We start from the raw sequence: 21,488 nt of genomic DNA, 5'->3' as shown, positions 1-21,488 counted from the left end.
AAATTCAATTAGAGTTTAGCTCAATCTCTTGATTTTGACCAAGGGTGTCCAATATATCCCCATCTATGCCAAAAAAGTTGAAAGGTGACAATTGTTTAATATAAAAAAGAGCGGATGTCATTATAATATCAAAAATCATGCATCAATACACTTACCTCCTTTCAACATATGATTAATTTTTTTGATACCTTTGAATTGCAGAACTTTTATTGGCATATTTTTCAACACTTCTATTAATATCCTAACCATATGCATAATGAATCCTCACATTGCCATTGCAGGTAACTGGAACAAGTGAAGAGGCTGCTCTTTTCAAGTTTCAAGCTCACAAAAACAGATGCATTTATTTTTGGAGTAAAAGAGAATGATTGATATTGCTTGCAGTGTTCCCTATCAAAAACAAGGTTGACTTCTCAGAGTCTTTTTTCAAATTTTTGGGTTCTAGCTGCCTCAAAGGTTTTTTTTAAACATTTTGTCAAATGTGACAAATTTACTTATCTGCTCAGCAAACTTATATGAACCAGGCTCAATGTATACACTGTTGTTTTAATTTAGGTAGGTGCCTAATGACTAAAATAAATAAAATCAATAGTAAGCAACTAGTTCTAATGATAAATAATTGATTAGTTCCAATTTATCAAAAAATGCAAATTTATTTCATCCAAATATTCCCTTTTTCATGATATGCATTTCCTTATTTCAGTAATTCTGTACACTAATCATTGATTCTAATAGGGTGTTTCTACTATTTTTGTGAGCATATAAATTGCAGTTTAAACATAGGTCACAGCAGTTATATTCCCCATAATTCCTTACTCCCAAGGGTGGCTACCATTATTACTTTGGCTCATAATTGCTCGCAAGACTTGTGCTCGATGCACCAAGTCCCTCTTGCTTATACAAAATATCTCCCACTAGTGTTTGTTAATTGAAATGCTACCTTCAAAGGAATTAACTCAGAAAATGTTGCAACATGTTTCTAGTTGCCATATATATATATATATATATATATATATATATATATATATATATATATATATATATATATATATATATATATATATATACTACCTTGATCAAAAATTTCCCGGAATTTGTTCAGAAAATTAAAAATACAAGTTTATTCATCTAAATCTATATTGTCCCCTTCAAAGTAATCCCCATCGACTGCAACACACTTATGCCAGCGCTTGATCCAATCCTCGAAACATTTTTTATATTCGGTTTTCGGTAGGTCCATCAGTGCTTCCTGCGATTTTTCCATTACTTCCTCTCGGCTGCTAAAACGCGTTCCCCGTAATGGTTTTTTAACTCGATTGAACAGAAAGAAGTCACAGGGAGCCAAATCAGGTAAATTCGGTGGCTGTTGGATGGTATTTGTTGCATTTTTCGTCAAAAAATTACGAATAATGATAGCACTGTGCGACGGTGCGTTATCATGGTGCAAAATCCACGAGTTTTCTGCCCACATTTCTGGTCTCTTTCGGCGAATTGCTTCACGCAAACGTCTCATAACGCCCAAATAATACTCTTTGTTTACTGTCTGGCCTTCTGGCAAAAATTCATGATGCACTACACCGTTGTAATCCATGAAAACCGTCAGCATTGCCTTCTTTTTTGACTGAAAACGACGTGGTTTTTTTGGTCTCGGCTCATTTGGTGAACGCCATTCACTTGCCTGATGTCTGGAATGCGTGTCGTACTCATAAACCCACGTCTCGTCTCCAGTAATGATCCTTTTGATGAATGTGGGATCGGATTCAGCCTCGCAAATCATGTCTTTTGCGACGTCAACACGGTCTCTTTTTTGCATGAAATTGAGGTCTTTTGGCATGCTACACGACGGAAACCCAAATCATTAACCACAATGTCTTGGGCGGATCCATAGGCAATGTTCAAGTCCTCCGCTATTTCTCTGATGGTTAATTTGCGGTTATTGACCAACATTTCTTTTACTTTATCAATTTTTTCACCGACTTTCGATGTCGATGGTCTGCCACTGCGTTCATCATCTTCGATTGACTCACGACCACTTCTGAACCGCTCGTGCCACTGGTAAACGACCGTTTTTTTTAGAGAATCGTTGCCGAAACACTTTTCCAACATTTCCAACGTCCGTGCGCCACTAAATCCGTTTTTACGCAAAATTTAATACAAGTTCGTTGTTGCAAATTTAAATCCATTTCTGCAATTGTAAAAAATCGCCAACACACACAGAGATAGATGTACTCTTGGCTACGTAACTTTTGCAAATGTCAAGTTATGACACTAAGATTTAAAGGGAATATCAACAACAGATGTACCAATTTAACAAAAAAAAACAGAACTCAAATCGGAACGATGGGAGCGCCACACGGTGGTTATTCCGGGAACTTTTTGATCAAGGTAGTATATATATATATATATATCCTGGTTAGACACAGGTTTAGGAACAGTGTGATTAAGTCGCACAGCTTCCCGGGAGCGGATGCGGACTCTGACCACAATTTAGTTGTTATGAAATGTAGCATTCATTTCAAAAGGATAACCCTGGGGCGGCGAGTTAGAAAATGGAATGTAGAAGCATTAAATGGTTTGAAAAGGAAGGAATATAAACAGGCGGTAGAGGAAATCATGGAGGATGGTAAAGAGCTAAGTACTATCGAAGAAAAATGGGAAAGAAAGAAAGGGTCAAGAAAAGGTTATCGAAAGCTGCAAAAGACACTATTGGAAACGTTAACGCTAAAGAACTAGGAAACCATGGATCACGGATGAGATGATTACAAAGATGGATGAGAGGAGAAAATGGAAGAATGTAAACACAGAGTTAGGCAAAATGAAGTACAAAGAGTTGAACAATAAATTGAGGTGGGCAACAAATAAAGCAAAAGAACTGTACAGCAGAGTTAAATCTTTATCAGGAAGTAAGAAAGGAAGATCTATGGTAACAGTTAGAGATAAGGCAGGTAAGATAATAGTTGACACAGGAAAGATCCAAGAGAGATAGAAGGGATATATATAAGAACTGTATAGTAAAGAACTTAGACCAACAAAGTTAGACATAGAAAAGGAACATGACGTAGTGAAAGATAGCTTAGGTCCAGGCATACTTGACGATGATATAGAAAGGGTATTAAGGGAGATGAAACTAAATAAGGCCGTGGGGATGGATAACATTCCGGTGGAACTTTTAAAATGCTTAGGAAAGTGTGGGAGGAAGAAGCTATATGGGCTGATCCATAGTATTTATGAGGAGGGGAATCTGGCCGGAAGACTTTGTGAGATCAGTTTTAGTTCCTATTCCAAAAAAGTTAAAGGCTACATCATGTGAGGACTACAGGACGATAAGTTTGATTTCCCACACAGCTTAAGTTGTTCTCAGGATAATAAACAAAAGGATAGAGAGTAGGGTAAATGTTTACTGAAAGGATGACCAGTTTGGGTTTAGGAAGGGGAGAGGTACGCGTGATGCCATTGCAGTAATGAGATTATTAATCGCGAGGAATATAGAACACAACCAGGAGGTATTTGTCTGTTTCGTAGATTTCGAAAAAGCGTTTGATTGAGTGAATTGGCAAAAACTAATGAGTATATTGCAGAAAATAGGAATAGATTGGAGGGAAAGGAGGCTAATCCGCAACCTGTACATGTCTCAGACTGCTCAGTTGTGGGTGGGGAACGGGGAGTCCGGATGGGCAGTGTTAGGAAGAGGTGTAAGGCGGGGTTGCCCATTATCACCGTTGGTGTTCAACCTGTATGCAGAGGAAATGATTAAAGAGGCATGGGAAGAGCTGGTAGATTACCTAATAATTATAAAATAATAACTTACACGCTGTTGTAAATTACAGATATTAATATTGATTTGTTTAGTTTCATGTAGCCATAAAGTGAAGTAACTCACTATATGAAGAAGATAGAGGCTCGCAAATTGTGAGACTGCTAAAGTAATGTGGCTCAGAAATTTTTCCACATATTTCATAGTCTCCGAATCTTGCCCCAAGCAACTTTTCTTATTCCCGCTACTCAAAAACTCATAGTAGGGTCGGGGATTGGCCAACACAAATAACGTCATTCAGGAGGCAGAGCAATTGGGATTCAGTTTGCACAAAGTTTGTGACATTGCAATCTGCTGAGTTTTACAATGATGGCCTTGGAAAGGTCATGAAGCGCTAGGAGAAATGCTCAACTCTGGATAGTGACTATGTAGACAAACAAGTCTTAAGAATAACAAATGAAAATGAAGTGCCTCTAACAATTATTTTTTCAGGCATTCATGATTAAAACTTTAGGTTACCCCCTTGTATTGTACAAGCATTGTGGCATTTGGAATTTTAAACAGCCAAAGCAAAATACCATAGCCACCATCATTAGAAAATGCACATAAACAATAGAAAACTAAATAATTGATACGAGGGTCATCCGGAAAGTAGTACCCGTTCGTGCCGCATGAAGTGCTGACGATGCGAGTAGCCGCTGGACGAGGTCAGATAGCTTCAGTGGCTTGTCTGCCTTCTCTGAGCCAAGTTGCGTGACGCTAGCATTGCCTGTGTTGTTTCTGTGATTGTTTACAATGTTTAAAAAAATTGAGAACGCCGCCAGTTGTGAAGTGAGGGCAGTGATTAAATTCCTCAATGCAAGAAACGTTCGCCCATGTGATATTCATCGCCAATTAAAGGAGGTGTATGGAGACAATGTAATGGACGAGTCGTCTGTTCGGCGGTGGTGTCGCAACTTCAACATGGGGAGGGGGAACACACACGACGATGAGCGTTCGGGGAGACCGTCTGTCATTACAGACCAACTGGTGAGCTCAGTTGACGAATTCGTGAGGAACGATCGGCGCGTCACAATTGATGACATCTGTGAGCATTTTCCCAATGTTTCTCGAACAATTGTTCATGAAATTGTTAAACACCATCTGCATTATGCAAAAATTTGTGCAAGATGGGTCCCTCGCGTATCTCAATGAGCTGGCGGCGAAGGACTATGCAGCAGGAATACAGAAACTTGTCACACGTTATGACAAATGCCTTAATTTGCTTGGAGATTATGTTGAGAAGTAGTTTAAAGTATCCTCTTTCAAATAAAATTTTTTATGTTTGTTAATATTTACTTTTGTCTTTTTATTTCACGAACGGGTACTACTTTCCGGATGACCCTCGTATTTTAATTTTTATATTTCTCAAGTAAATTAAAAATGACAAAATAATGTGTGTTGATAAGGAAGGGTGGCAATTATGATGAAAATATTTGATGAAACTTGTTATGGTCTACAGCAAAACTTGAAATGTAGAAAAACCTGGCATTTAATAAAAATATCAACAAATGAGACCTTCCTCGTGGTCCATATCAAGGGCAGGTTACTGTGCTTGAGAGCAGTAATGAATTATTTCATCTCTTCCCAAATCCTTTAGCTGCCATACCCCTGTCATCACCACTCTTTTCAAGTGATATCAGGATAACTGCTCCAAGCATGAGCCATTCTAATTAAGCATAGAGGTACATACATTTAATCAATTAATAATTACTCTGACATGGTATTCTTCTGTTTTCATTCTCATCATCAGTTTTCATTTAAAGCTGAATATTTTTATTGAGTGATTCAAGGGCAAAATACATGAAACATCATGTGTTTACAAGCAAAATACTGATGTATGACTTCAATTAAAACATTTTCATTGTTAAATACAGTTGAAATTTTTGTGAACAACTAACAACTTGGAAATATTTCTTCACATGAACCACCAAAATCCATACAAAAATTTAATTTTATGATAAGAACAACTTAAATTTTGCTGGAATCACCTCTAACAACCACCAACCTTGTGATGACATTAGTTATCCATACGTAGCGTATCAATAGTGTCCTCAGCTACTTGCAATCCATTTTTTCTGATTTGCAGTAGAGTACTTTTGAAATGCTCACATTTCCTCCTCAAATTGTACCTCTAAATTAGCAGTTAGTAACCTGAATTATAATTTTACCATATAGAAATAAAAATATCCCTATGAAATATTTCTTGCACATTCTCAGAGAATTAAAGAAAAATAAAATATTTATGACTCTCTAATGTGCATGTAATCACTTCTGACCACACATGCATCTATTGGATTATGCTGTAGATGTATTAGTTAAAAAAAATTTACAAATACTTTAGCAACATAGGAACTTCCCTCTGTTGTATGCAATAACAACTGCATACATAAAAATTAACTTACATAAGGTATTGCTTCATTTTAGTTATGTAAAATTTCAACAAAATACATTGGAAATTCACAGCGGGAAAATTCCTCCATAACATTGTGGAGAGAACTTCTCACTGAATGATGCCTTTGGGTAAATTATTACAAACTCTCCTGGGTTAACAATGGATCACCATGAAATGAGTCTTTCATATGAGAGACAGGCACACTGGTGATAAAAGGCACCTAAAATGGGTTTTGACAGGGCAAGATATCCCCGAAGCTAAAGGGATGAGTCACAGGGCCCAGTGGCCAATTACTTGCACACATTGAATGTATTACTAGTCATATAATTAGGGAGTGCCCAGCACTTTGTGCGGGGCCATCATTTCCAGAGCAGTGAATGCATCTCTACCATATTATCTCTGTGCTGGCAGTTCACTTCTTCCACTTGCTGGAGGTTTGAAGGGTGCTTGCAGGAGGGAGGGAGGGTGGGGGCGGACAGATATTGCATGCAATTAAATATATGAGGCTCCTTTATCACACTAGCCAAATATTTGACCCATGAGACTTGTGAATCCACTGGAGAGCGTGGTGAAAATGCTTCCCATGCCACCTCCGCCGGAGGGCGCCGGCTGGGATGGCTGCCGGTGGTAATAGGCAACGGAATGCTGGGATGGCCGGTAAAAGTTGTCTGACCTCTGTAAAATTGGTGCAGATTTATTAGATTATTTTCCACAAAAACTAGGCTAAATTAGAGAACTTCAATTCCCAGTCACGTTACTAGGAGGGTTGATAGGCCCACCTGCTAACCCAAGATTGTGCGTCAGCTCAGGTATGGGTTTCATGCTGACCCTGGGGCCATGAAGCACCACCGTATGAAAAGTCAAGGGTGGCTCGTCAAGGGCACACAGGCCACCAGATATGTCCGGGCAGAAAAGCCTTCTTCAAGAGTGTCTATCATTTTTTTAAATCATAAAGATTCAACATTTTTGGAGGATGGTTTGCGCATATTCCCGAGTCCATTTGTGTGTCACACTTTTTAAGCTATGAAAATAATTTCCTTGAACAGTTGTGGTCTGTTTGATTTTATATATTGGCATTAATAATGAAATAGGTAACCACACATACACTATAACGACTGCTCACTTTCTTTGCTACCTGATGTAAAAATCAAACATGTTTTTGAACTACCAAAAATGAAAAAATAAAATGTGTACAATCATGTTGGCCAGTTTTGGAAAAGAACAGGATAGAAGTAAAGTTTATATCACCATCACCAAAAATTTTAGATCATAATTCAAGAAAGAGTTTTTATGTAGGAAGGTAGTATGTACTTACAATACACCACAGGATTAGAATGTTTGCTAGTTATTTTGGGAAGACTATTGATCCATCAACCACAGGTCTACTAAATGCTACTTCCTCAGTATGCATTGGCTGAAAGAACAGGATTTATTATGTACAAATTTGGTCCATATCAGAACAATTAAAACCACAAAATAAAAAAGACAGCATGCTTAATAAGACGTACACATCTTCTCTACACTGCAGCTCTATTAAAATGCAAAGGTAATTCATTTAAATATGTATGCAAGTAAAAGTGACACTTATATTGAATAAAAATCAGTAAAATTAACTTAAAAATTAGTATAGATGAATCCAAAAATAATGAAAAATTAGTTTCTCATTTGGTCACCTTTGATGGACACAAAATAAACCTGATATATGAACTATGAAGAACAACAAAAAATACAAATTGCAAATGATATCATTCATGGTTATAAAAGTGACTATAGCCTAATTATTATTAATAATTAAAACATGCCAAAACAGACATTGTTATGTAGTGCACAAGTCCCTGGAATCACAATTACTTTTAAACAGAACAACAACGAAAGGGATCATTAAATAGATTCACACAATCACTAACAAAACCAAAACTAAACTGCCATGCAGGTAATGAAGGAAAATGCAAAGTAAGTAATCCCTCGCTATCACTCGCCATCCAACACCGTACCCACTCTCACCATCAAACACTCCTCACTCCATCCACGTCACTCACAAACCAACATCGCACCCGGTCGGTCCTAACGTTTGCTCTTCAGGGATCAAACGACTCTCCCGTCCGCTACACTTCCATTTGAAAATGAAAACTTTCTCTATTTGCTTTGGTGTTACTTTTATTTTACAACTGTGGTCATTTTCCCATTACGATTTGGTTTTTCTATTTCCTTCCTCAAATCTTCCCATGCTTTGTCATCTTTAACTATTATTTCAATTGCACCAGAACTACTCCTCTTCATCCTATTTTGCAAACTCTCCCATTTCAGATCACCCAACATGCCCGGTACGCCGAGTTTTGCACCCACCTACCCATCTGCCTTCCTTCCGTTGCACTCTTTCTATCGTAGTAGTAGCAGCCATTATTATCATGGGAGGCGGCCGCTGAGAGCAGAGGTTATTTGCACCATTGGGGATGGATGGGGAAGGAGGAAGGGCGGAGAGAAACCCGGCGCCGACATCAGCCTACTCTCGACGAAAAGCGCCAAGGGGTAACACAGTTTGGCGTCCCATCCAACGGACGGCGTACTCACTCTTAAGTGTTCTCCATGAAGCACCTCAAGGAGGGATCGGGATACCACTGAAAAAACTGATGTCTCCAGGATTCGACCTCAGGACCTCTGGGTGGGAGGCCAGTGCACTTGCCACTGCACCATCCCGATCCCCACTCTTTCTATCTTTTTAAACTCTCACCTCATGTGCGCCCCATACTATGGACGAGTATTCCAGGAGGGGGCAAACCTTGACCTCGTTGGCTTTTTCTTTAGTTACCACACTGCTTCCTTTTAAATTCTTAGTTACCCAATGAACCACTCTCTATGCCTTACGCATCACAGAATCCACTCGAACTCCCCATCCAAGTTCCCTAGTCAAGTAAACGCCTTAATGTTTGCAAGTGCTGTTACATGGGGTTCTATTGAAAAAAAAAGTAAACATTCGGTTGCATTTTGTTTTAATTTGAAAAAGTAGCAAACTGAAGCCCTTGCTCTAAGTGCAGTCTTGCTATCATTTTAAATGGAGCCTTCATTTAATCTTGAGAAAGAAGGATTGAAAATATTTTTGTGCTAGAAAAGCTACAACTAATAAGAATTTTGCCAAACAATGATGTTACAATTGATAATCCCATTAAAAGTTAGGCATGGTTCTTAAGACAACACCCCTTGATTGAATGAATTGGTGTCAAAATGTTTAATACGCTCCAGCTTTAGTCGTCCATTTATAAATCCGTCAAAGGAATGATACACACCTCTCGTTCAGACACAATCATCACTGATGAGTGATAAACTAAAATCAGACAACTATCAATAAATTACCCTTGCATGTAAGGATGGCATCAGAATTAGGTTGGCATCAGAGTTAGGTTGGCACCATTCACTAAAGTTTATACACATATGTAGCATAAATGTTTGTGCATACATTTCCCTTATTAGTTATACTTAGCATTGAGGCAAAAGCATTATTGTCATGCACCATATTTGGCATAGCTTAAATAAAGAGGAGCTAAAATTTTTTTATTAATTAAATTATTTAATTTAATCAATTGAATATTATCAAAATATGTATTCACAAAACATGGGTACTTAGGAATCAGTCAACTAGTTTGGGTTTATAACATATTAGTAAACACATACTAGGCACCTTTAGCAAGAAATAATGAGCTCTATGGCCTCTCAGTTAAAATAAGAGGGGAGGAGGGGAAGAAACTCCAATGGCCGTGATAATTAGTTGCCAATCTCTCGTCAGACCAATTGTTGTGTTGGTTTAACGGGAACCACGTCAGGGACCAACCACAACCTCTCCACCAGAATCCCCTCTGTGGTGGTTTACAGGAAATTAATCCGCGTCAGGGACCAACACACAGCCACACGCACACTATCCTGACTGGAATCCTTCACGAGGCTGTGAGACCCCATTAAAGAATTTCAGATGGAGATGGAATCTTTCATTATGCTGTAGAGAAGACTCCGGTAAAAGATTCGAGGATATTCTCAAGCACACGCTTTTTGACTGGCAGAGACCAATCACACACACAAGCACTCAAGAAATACACACACACTCAAAAGGGCACAGCTTCTGGGAGAATCTATACACAGGTATAGAGCGCAAACGAGGATATGCATCTAACACACGTGTTTCGGCCACAATGTGGCGCTCTTCAGCGAAGCAAAGGGAAAACACCTCCAGCACATGGTTGAAAGTAAACAACCGAAGACAAACGTCAAATATATATAGAAACTGTGGGAGTTGGGGGCCAATCGAAATAGTGGGAAGATGGAAAGGGGAGGAGTACTTTAAACGTATTGGTAAAGAGGAAGGGGGGGAGGGAGGAAGGTGGGGGGGAAGTGAAAGGTATCCGGGGAACGGACTATGAAAGGGAAATGGGGGGCGGGGGGGGGGGGGGGAGAGAGCTTAGTCCGATGGAAATTTGTTTGAAAACTGGGGAAGAAATTCAGTGACAGATAAATATTTGATCATCCAAAAAGCAGATTAAGTCAGCGCAGCGGTTGTATTAGAACGAAACACCTACAACACGAAATGCAAAGACTTTATCTGGGACAATAATACTGAAGTACTTCGTTCAGGCCCAACCCCCAAGTTTCAACAAGATATTAAGAAAGTGATTGAATCCAGTGGTACAAAAAGAAATTAAGAAAGATACAAATCCAGTCCAAATTTTCCACAGAATATGGTTTAGTGAATTAATTGGACCTTGTCAAAAAACTAATGAAAGAGGTCATCCTGAAAAAGTGCATGCTTGTTTCCTTTGATGTACGCAACCTTTCACCAACGTGACCCAACCCATGGAAGCTGTGAACCTCGCCAAAGACATCATCCTCCTAAAATCCAACCCATTGCCAGTTATAAGTGAACTCTGTGTATTTCTAAAGACGTGTGTTTCTCAAAATTATTTTATTTTTAATGGTTCATATTTCCAACAGCCCAATGGTTTAGCCATGGGCTTGCCCTTGTCCCCACTCCTGGACGGCATTTATATGGACAATTTTGAAAATATTTGTTCTCCTCAGCTCACCCTCTCAGTAATAATGTATTTTGTTGGTTTAGTTATGTAGACGCTGTCTTCTGTGTGTGGACAGATTCCGCAAGGCAACTAGATCAGTTTCTAGCACATTTAAATTTGGTCAATTCTAATGTACAATTCACGTGTGAAAAAGAGGAAAAAGGTTCCCTGAATTTCCTCAACTCATCCATTTGTAAAGACAAAGACGGGTTACAGTATTCTATTTTTAAGACCGAAATGTATACGGACCAATCTATTCATTTCTCTTCAAGGCATTGCTTTGCCCAAAAGTTTTCGGCATTTCATGCAATGATCCACTGTTTAACCGTTATCCCTATATCTATGTTAAATATAAATCAGGAACCTAATGTATTTAAAACATTAGCAGTAAACAATGGCTATTCATAAGATCTATTTAAAAAACTTTACCGGAATGAACTTACAAAAACAGTCCTATGCCACATTTACAACCCCGAACATTTAAAAGATCCCATTATTAAATGTTTTCCTAGAGAAAAAATTAAATGTGCCTTTTACTGTGGTTCATGCCTTAAAAACCTCATCTCTCAAACTAAAGACAAGGTCCCCAAAAACGAGAGGAGTGGAGTGTGTGGTTGAAGTGCTCAGAGTGTAACACAAAGTATATTGGGCAAACAGGACTGAAATTTAAAGAGAGAATTCAAGAACACCTATCATGTTTCAAAAGTAAGAACATAACATCCCTCTTTGCAAAACACCTCATCGAAAGTGACCATTAAAGTGACTTTACGACTAAAATTATTTATTTTGAAAATAAAGGTCAGAGGCATGATGCTTCGGAGCAGTTGGAAAGTTTGAAATGTGTCCGTTGCAAAGATGAACCTTTCAATGGAACTTTGTATCCCTCCCACTCCCTCCCCACTCCTAGACCTACCTACCACCCTTCCAAGTCAACGATTGACACCGAAAGATTTAATTCTCTTTTCTTCCCGGCTACATTGTAACCTTTTTACCCCTCCTCCACCTTCCCTCTCTGACCAACCCTCCCTTCCCTTGATCAGATGGTATATCTACCAAGTTTGCTTCTATGAGGACCACCTGATGATGACATTAGACCTTGAAACCTGGGTTGTGTTTTTAAAATAAAGTGCGTCGAATTACAAAGTCAATTATTTCATTTCATCTCAATAAGCTTTCGACAGCGTGGAAAAAAAGAGATGTTACCTGTGTTGAGGGGTTATGATATTCCTGATTAAACTGGTTCAATTGACATTGCAGAATCACAATGTAAAACCTTCATTGGGAGAAGAGCAAGTTGAGTATTTAATATGACCTCAGGGGTAAGACAAGGAGATGCTGTCTCAGCCCTGTCATTGAGCCTGGCCCTACATAATACAATGAAAGAATTGAATTCAAGAGGGACCATTGTACATAAATCCCAGCAAGGATTCACATATAGTATGCAGACAATATAGCACTAATTACACAAAACGTGAATGGCCCGAAAGAAATGTTTAACATTTTAGAAAACACTGGTGAAGAAGTGGGGCTGAAGGTTAGTGAGGAGAAGACCAAATACTTGAAAATTACAGCTTCTCAGAACAAGCGGGACCTGCAAAATATAATAATTGGGAATTATGAGTTTGAGGGTTTCAAGGAGCTAACCTATCTAGCAGTCCGACTTGACAATAAAAATAAGATATCCACGCAGATCAATGCAAGGGTAATGAAAGGTAACAAGGCATATTTTGCGAATGTCAAACTCCTCATGTCAATGTTACTATCAATGAATACAAAACTGAAGATCTATTGATTGCATACTAGACCCGTTGTAACTTACGGAGCTGAGACATGGACATGGCAGGATGAAGAAACCCCAAGAAAATTGGAAAGAAAAATCATTGGGAGAATCTATGGCTCAATTAGAGAAGGAGAGAGATGGAGAATTAAAATAAACATGGAGATTAATGAACTACTAGAAGGGAAGGACATAGTTAAATTTGCCAAGTCACCGTGGCTGGCATGGTTGGGCCATGTAGAAAGCATGGAAAATGACAGAATGCCCAAACTGATACTTAATAGCAAGATGGAAGGGGTCAGAAGAAGAGGTAGACCAAGGAAGAGATGGCTACAGGGTGCAGAGAATAATTTCAGGGCAATGGAAGCTACAAGATGGAAGGGTAAAGCAAGAACAAGAACTCTTGCATGGGGGCATATCAAAGAGGAAGCCAAGGCCCACACCAGGCTGTGGAGCTGCGAATGATGATGAAGAGGTTGAAGTGAGCTTTCAATGAGCAGCCAATGTTCCCAAAAAACAAAGTGACCTACACGATACCTATTCCCCAAGCCAAGTTAGTCGAGGGTGGCAAAGGGTGAGTGCTTGACATGAGTTTAACAATTCTTTAAAAGACCCCTCCAGAGCGAGATTAAATGACTAGGAGCACGTCTGATTATTATTGTGAAACACTCACTTCACTGCCCTTGGTTGTCATGTTGATAAGGACACCATAAAACTGCAGACATGAATGCCACAGGAGCAGACGTCACCTTTCACATTACCTTTGTTTACAAAGAGAATTTAAAAAGTGATTCCCACTCCCTTTGTCTACAAAGATAATGCTCATCGAAATAATTATTTCACTTCTGCATCATCAACTTGCCTCAATTTGCAGTACCAGTTTCCCCATCATCCCAACATATTATCACAGAAAAGACTACACTTCCGTGTCAGTAATGTTTGTGGGGAAATTGATGCAGCCAGTTATATTTTTGTGAACCTTACCCCAGCATCCCGGCCTTTATTATACTTGATTATCCTTTCCATCTCTCCAAACGAGATTTGGTTTTCCCAAATATCCATTAATTACCAGACTGCAGTACGGATTAGAAGGGGAAGAAAGTGCAAGGAATGTCATCACAATTGCCTCAGCACTTGATGGAACTAGAAGACCACCGGTAGAAATGAAGTATTTCCCAATGACCGCATTCCATCTACATCTCTACAGTAATTACCCTCCGATCCAACTAACAACATGTAAGCAGGGGGTGCAAGCACAAGGTTAAACTAACACCGCAGGTCACCTGAGACAATATATTGGTCTCATTCTCCATTTTAAAAGATATTTTCCTTTCAACTTCTTCAGGTTGGGCCATTGTCAGGTGTACTGGCATTTTAATATCGTTTTAAAAATCCAAAGCCTATAAATTTTGCCTGAACATTTTAGTAAGTGAATTGTGATAGATGGTTTATGTACTAAATTCAAACTTCTACAATTGACAAAAATGTTGAAAAGTTAACAATGAGACCTCATAAAATGATTAACACTCTGACCTCGTGGGATGAATTTGAAATGCACTCTTCCTCTCACATCAAAACACAAATGAGCATTGTCTTGAGGTTTGATTTCACTTAGAGAAATTTTCTTGCCTGAGGTGACAATGAAGTTTTCCACTGACCTGACTGTTATTTGATTCTGGCGTCAAAACCACAGCACCATGACTCTTCAACAGCATTGACCTCAGGAAAAAATCTGAGCCGGTTCGGGGCTGGATACTCTTCAGTGGTGGACGTAAGGTGCCTCGTGAAGAGGCAGCTTCAGTTTGGACACCCTATGCAGTAGTACTGCCATCCATGTAGCTAAGAATATTGAATGCAAAGATGATGTCTGAATGTAAATACATATATTTTGATAATTTAGATAGCTTGTGCGAACATATTTGGGCAGTTGTGAGAGCAGGTAATGGTTTTTGCGTAGTTCTGATTTCACTTCACAAGTCATCCAGCACTCTCTGAATCAAGTCTTCCATTTCTTTTTTTAATTTTGTGACCTGGGCGATTTCTGGTACTAGTTTCCCATCCATTTTCTCTACTCAGACCATATTTTGTCTATAGATAATCCGTTTTTTTTATTTTGCTTTAATTATTAGGTCTGATGGTATTATCTATCAATAAGTAAAAAACTTTTTATCTTATTACATGGTATGAGGGTAAAATGAAACTTGACACTTCCACAATAAAGATATAATATTTCACGACCATGTTTTCGATTCTGCGCATCAACATCAGGTAACATACGTCAGCATTTATTTCAACTCATATAGTCTGGCTCCAAGAGGGAGAGGAGAGGGGTTAAGGTAGGGGGAGTAAGGGAGAGGGGGTAATTTGAGGTTAGGTGCAGCAACCTATTAGTGGGCTAGGAGAAGGGGAAGGAATGAATTGGAAGGTTACTGGCTCAAATTTGTGAGTTTAAATTAATTAGATGACCATTAAATGAAAAACACAATGTAACACTCCACCATTCTTGGAAATAGCAGCGGAAAAAAATCAAACACATTTTGTCCTTCATTTAATCAATGGGGGTCTTTGTCTGCAATGGTTTGATCTATATTGAGGGATGTTCGATGATCATCACTGCCGTGGTGGGGGCAGGGATGGGGTGGAAAGATATTGGAGTCTTTTAAGAATTTTAGGAGGGCGGAACAGCAGCGAGAGGTATAATGTTTCATTGACCACCTCAAACCTGTCAGACTGAAGGGATTGCCAAATTTCCAACTCCCCCAAAGCATTCAACCTGCATCCCTTCATGTCAGCGTGAAGAATGTCTGCCATGAAGTTACTGGTGTGATTTCTATCCAAGAGGTATTTGGCAAATTGGGATTTTATGTCTTTCTTTCTGAAGTATTAACGGTGTTCTTTGATCCTAATATCCAATGTCCTCAGTTGGTCATGGTCGAACATAGTCGTGAAATATGAAATCTTCATTGTGGACATGTGAAGTTTCTTTTTACCCTCATAATGAAGGAATTCCACAAAGTTAAACCTGAAACTGTTATGTTTATTATACGGCAATTTAATCCAGGGTATTTTTTCATCATTAATCCTTTTCAATAATTGTTTTAAGATATGCTATGTGTCGTGTGTAGTCTATTAATATCTATAAGTACTTTTCTTGAAATGTTTGATCTTTGTCAGTTAAGCTTAGCATTAATGCGATATTTATCCTACAATTACTCTTGGTTGGCCCTTTTTCATTTCTGATAGTTTTGTTACTTTGTCAGCCTACATAGTGAAACTGTGAATCACTTTGCCAAGGTTTGGTGAACGACCTACGATAACACAGTTGCATTCATGCAGACAGCTATATTTTTATTAAGGGCATTGCTAAGTACTTACACTCTCCTAGCACAAAATTATTCATAAGATTATTCTCCGCAATGTACCAAAATAAGATTCTACACACACATAAAAGAGGTGTGCACCCAAACAATTGGTGGTATCTTGGTAAAATAAGCAAAAATAGGAGTGAACAGAATAACTTCTGACGAAGTATGTCATAATGAACTACCCATCTCTCTTAATCATATATGTACAAAGCAGAGTCAAAATAGTCTTTGAAATCAAGATTGATATTCATCAACACATGTTTCCCATGGAAATTTTCTTACTCGGCACATGGAGAGATAGATATTGGAGAAACTGAAATTGAAATTGCGTAAATATGGGCTTCTACATATGTTGGAATGACATGCAATTATATGGGACCTGATACAATCGCCAGAAATACAGGCATATGTAAATTCTGTTAATGCAAATATGGCATTTAAATATAATTATAGAACTCCTACTGTGAACAATGAGAGTGCCTTATTACAATGAATTCTCAGGGACAGCAAAGAGAGAACATCCAAGATACACTGAAAAAGAGGCATTGATTACGTCCCAACTAACGGCCATTACGCACCAGAACACCACAATGGACGCTCATGCCATGCTTAATCAAAAATATATTTCAGATCACCAAGATTAGACTACCTAAATACCTCCCACAGACACAAACTGTGATGCGATAGAAAACAGGTACTTACTTTTGTGTTGAAATGCATTTTCTCCTATTTGCCACAGCAGTGATCATGTGGCAACCAAAACGACAGAAGGATTGCTACTCAATGCTTCCAAATGTGACTCACTGCCATATGCAAACTTATCTGACATGAGCATGTTCAGCCACTGAGTGGCAATCAGCCAAGTCTAAGAGAGGGACTACTATTATATGCTTGGTTCTGAAGAAGCAAGGCCAAGGCATGCACAGACTCATACTCTTCATAGAAGATGGTGGATGCAGGGATGGGCTTTCGTGTCTACCTTCACTCAAATAATGTCACAGCAACATCAACTCATCCTGAAATTTATATTTGGCATTAGAGAAAAATAGCTTACAAAGCAATCAATCTACTCAAGGGCATTTGGATCAATTTCCATGACCCACCCTTTCATCATATATGAAAAATGTATCTCCCCATGAATGTATTTCCTGATGCACTTATGTTAAACAATTAAAATTTGACAATAAACAAAATATCAAAAACATTCTTTACATGTTAACCACATGTCCTGGAATAAATAAAAAAACTGCTAGTGTTCCCTCCACAAAACGTACAAACATGCTCTAAATTTTTCAATTATCACAAGGGCCATATTACTCTCAATAACCCAAGGATTGAGACTACCTGATGTAATCGTTTAGTAAATCATCATTGAAGAACAAATGAGGTAGAACAATGAAACCAAGAGAATAAAATATCTGGTTTAATCCAGTACGAGTAACAATTGGATATGAGAAAATTATCTCCCAGATGAGTGCCATGACTCTTCACAAAACCATCAGAATGGAAATTTCTGAACAATGTTTGACCCGTTTCATGAGCAACCAACAATATTTTCTTCGCTGGTTTTGGTCCACAGATAAAATATAGGTCCACCACTATGCCCCAGAGATGAAATAGTATTTGAAGCAGTGGAAACATGTTGATTCCTTTTCAAAAGACTTTGTAGGCTACAAGAAAAAATCCAAAGTAGTGTAATCTGGGGTAAAATGTAAGGATATCTCCATTGTTTCCACAGATGAACTGAACAAGTTTCAAATTTCAACGGAGGCCCATGATGCCATATTCTAATCAAATTTATGAAACTTGTTCCGAACATGCATTAAACACTACGATTAACCAGCAACAGAGTGAAATTTGAGGAAAAATTGGGCCTTCCCTTAGTTGAACCAGCTTGTAGGCAGAAGGTGGTACTGATACCACGTGGTTAAAACATGGGAGAACCCAAAATAAAGACAGGATTAGGGCAGGGTTGTTCTATGTTGTCCGTGATGTTTAATGCTAATATTGAGAAGGCAATAGACAAAATTAAGGAAGAAGTATTTGGTGGTGCACGAATATACGAAGAAAGGATAATATGTATTGAGTATTTAGTGAACATATTTAAGCCGCGGGATCTCTAGCAATGGAAAAAGCAAATGGGAGATAATAGCGCAAATAGAGCACAAATGAAAAACCATGCATCAAGAAATATATTGCATATCATTTTCATCTTTGAATTTCGAGTGGTCACAAATACATGCAAGCATCCAATGCATTCACATTTACTAAATCCTGAAACATTCTGCGCTATATTTGACAAAAAAAATTGCAAGAGAAATCTTGAATGTACACACAAGTTTCTGATCCATCAAACCTGAATCAAAGCTTTAATGAAAGATTTCACTGAGAAACTTCCAGAAGTATAGTGACCACTTTGTCCTCCATGAGCAACCGAGTGACACTCTAAATTAATACTGCTTTAGAGTTCCCGAGAGCAAAACTAATTTAATTTATCCCCAAGTGATATGCATTCAAATGCATATTAAGTGAATGACTCCATCAAAAAATTACTGTAGCAGTATGTCCCACAGTTTCTCGGAATATGCCAAAGGTAAACCACCCCTAGTATTTAAAGTTGGCTTAAACCCCATGGACTGCGGCTCAATGCGCACAACTACGAATGCCTGTGGCATTGTATGCATGGTATATCATCACAGCGTCTCGTACCTTTAAAGCCACTCAAATTTCAGAGGGTAAGGGGACACCTCGATAGCTTCACTGGCTAAAACACTTGGCTGGAAGTCGAGGGATCCGGATTTGAATCCCGGCAAAGGCAAATGATATTTACAAACAAATTTTTGCATTATAATATTAAAGAATATGTCTTTCAGTCTTGTGATATCCTTTCAATGAGTCTTCAGAAAATTTATTATTTACTACCATTAAATTAATTTCTTATATTGAATGGCATTTAACTTGCACCTATTGTAAATATTAACGGACTCCATAATTGCTCTCACCATAAGGTGGGAGTAATTACTATGTTTCTTATATGCTAACTGCTGCTTAGTTAAGCTAATAATAATAATAATAATAATAATAATTTTATTGGACATTAAACAAAACAGTTTTGCAATAGTCTTCGTCATAGAGATACATAGTTTAGAGATTATGGTTACATAAACACATATTACAAATCAAATATTACATATTACAGTCAAAATACATTTGGTGAGACAAATGATTGTATGTCTATCATGGACCACACAATTTTTGAATCAAAAAACTCATTTACTGAGTAGAATGCTTTTTTAGTCAGCCAGTTCCGGATAACTTTCTTAAACTTGGGCACACTCACAACTTTAGCCTCAGAGGGCAATCTATTAAACAAACGAATTTTTAGAATATTGAAAGAATTGCTGTTCTTGGCTAATCTGCAATAGGGAATGTCTAGTGTATCGCTGTTCCTTGTATTATGAGAATGGAAGTTAGACCTTTTCTCGAAGGAGCTAAGGTTTTCCTTGACATTACATAGGCATTTATAGATATACAGACTATGCAGAGTCATGATGCCCAAATTACAGAACAGAGGTTTACAATGTTCTCTTGGGGGTGAAAAGGAAATAATTCTGACTGCCTTTTTTTGCATCTTAAATAACATATTTGTGGAAGGTGAGTGGCCCCAAAGTGCAATACCATAGTAAATGTGGCAATGAAATAAAGCATAGTATACCTGAATAAGGAACTCTTTTGGAATAATATATTTGAGTTTACGTAACATATACACAGCCTTTGACAATTTTCCAAGTGTGCCCAGTATGTGAGGCTCCCAAGTCAATTTTTGGTCGAGTTCGAAACCAAGTAATTTAATGGTACTCGGGGGATTAGATATGGTACTTAGTGAGAAGACCAGGGACTGAGTTTTATCATTATTTAAAACCAGACCGTTTGCAGAAAACCAGTTTGATGCTTCTGATAAACACCAATTGGTTATAGTACTAGAATTAACATTCTTAGACTCGTGAACAAAAGTGGTATCATCAGCATAGAGTATGGACTTGCAGGAGACATTTGACGGTAGGTCATTAATTAAAATAAGGAATAAAAGAGGGCCAAGGACTGATCCTTGAGGAACTCCATAGACTAATTTCAGGGGTGAGGAAAGATTGTTGGAAAGAAAGATTGGAGGAAAGAAAGATTGTAATGGGCAGGCAGGTGATCAAATTAACCGAGGAAATACTCTGATAAGTATCTCAGTAAAAATTCTTTTCATTTTGATCCACTTGAGTTGCATGCCAGGTAAAAATAAGTTGTGCCCCACACTTACTCTTCAGAAGTGCGATTTTCATTCTTTGAGAAAGTCCACAAGTGCATTTATATTTTCCTCGCATGAATAAAACTTATGTGTTTTCGTTAGAAAAACGAAGTCATCGATGACAACCGGTTTAATGATAAATTAATAAAAGACACTACACCCATAATTCTGATTGACTCAAAACAGCGCCAACACCCTGCAAACAAAACGATTTTCAACTACTTTCACTGGAAACGGAAAACGCTCAATGACAACAATCAGTGATTCAGTATATCCTCCCAAAAAAAATTAATGCCTAGTGTAAATCACTCCTACCATAAAACGATTACCTGATGAGATCATGGGTACTTTCCACCAGAGCCTTCACTCGATGTTGTTCCCATAGGCACACGTCTTTCATAAAATGATTTCATATAATTCACTTATCCATCAACACACAGAATATTTAAAAAAGCATTGATTGGAATAATAAACTCCCGAGGGCATCCATTTGATTTGCCGAAATCAACTTCATTGAGCAACTGGCTCCTCCTCGTCATTACATGGTCTGAAAACGAATACGCCACATTAGTAATCACACTTATAATTGACGGAAGTTGATCAATAACCATCACAAATACTATTAGTTCGAATCACTTACTTGAATTCTCTACTTGCACGAAACGTGACCTTCGATATCTTGATCTTCAATCGACGACTCGTCAAACGGTCGCGGCCAGAATCAGCTGACATCAAGGATCGCTTAAAGACCGTCAACTGTTTTCTTTCCGAGAGCCATTTAATTTTTTAAATATCTATGTGAAA

The 21,488-nt window shown here is 38.2% G+C and overlaps 1 long non-coding RNA gene across 1 annotated transcript; it reads right to left on the bottom strand.

Annotated features, from left to right (window-relative positions):
* Positions 1-5,641: 5,641 nt before the first annotated feature.
* Positions 5,642-21,413, bottom strand: LOC139692792 (uncharacterized). Its single transcript, XR_011701788.1, has 5 exons — positions 21,325-21,413; positions 21,014-21,231; positions 17,090-17,403; positions 14,681-14,861; positions 5,642-6,863 (listed from the first exon to the last, which is right to left on the bottom strand). It is a non-coding gene; the product is annotated as an uncharacterized lncRNA (long non-coding RNA).
* Positions 21,414-21,488: the final 75 nt, after the last annotated feature.

The sequence above is a fragment of the Hetaerina americana genome, unplaced genomic scaffold (genome assembly GCF_022747635.1).
Source record: "Hetaerina americana unplaced genomic scaffold, ioHetAmer1.1.p SCAF_41, whole genome shotgun sequence".
In the NCBI taxonomy this organism is placed as follows: domain Eukaryota; kingdom Metazoa; phylum Arthropoda; class Insecta; order Odonata; family Calopterygidae; genus Hetaerina; species Hetaerina americana.
Note: the sequence above shows the minus strand (reverse complement) of the source record. Positions and strands in the feature narration are given on the sequence as shown.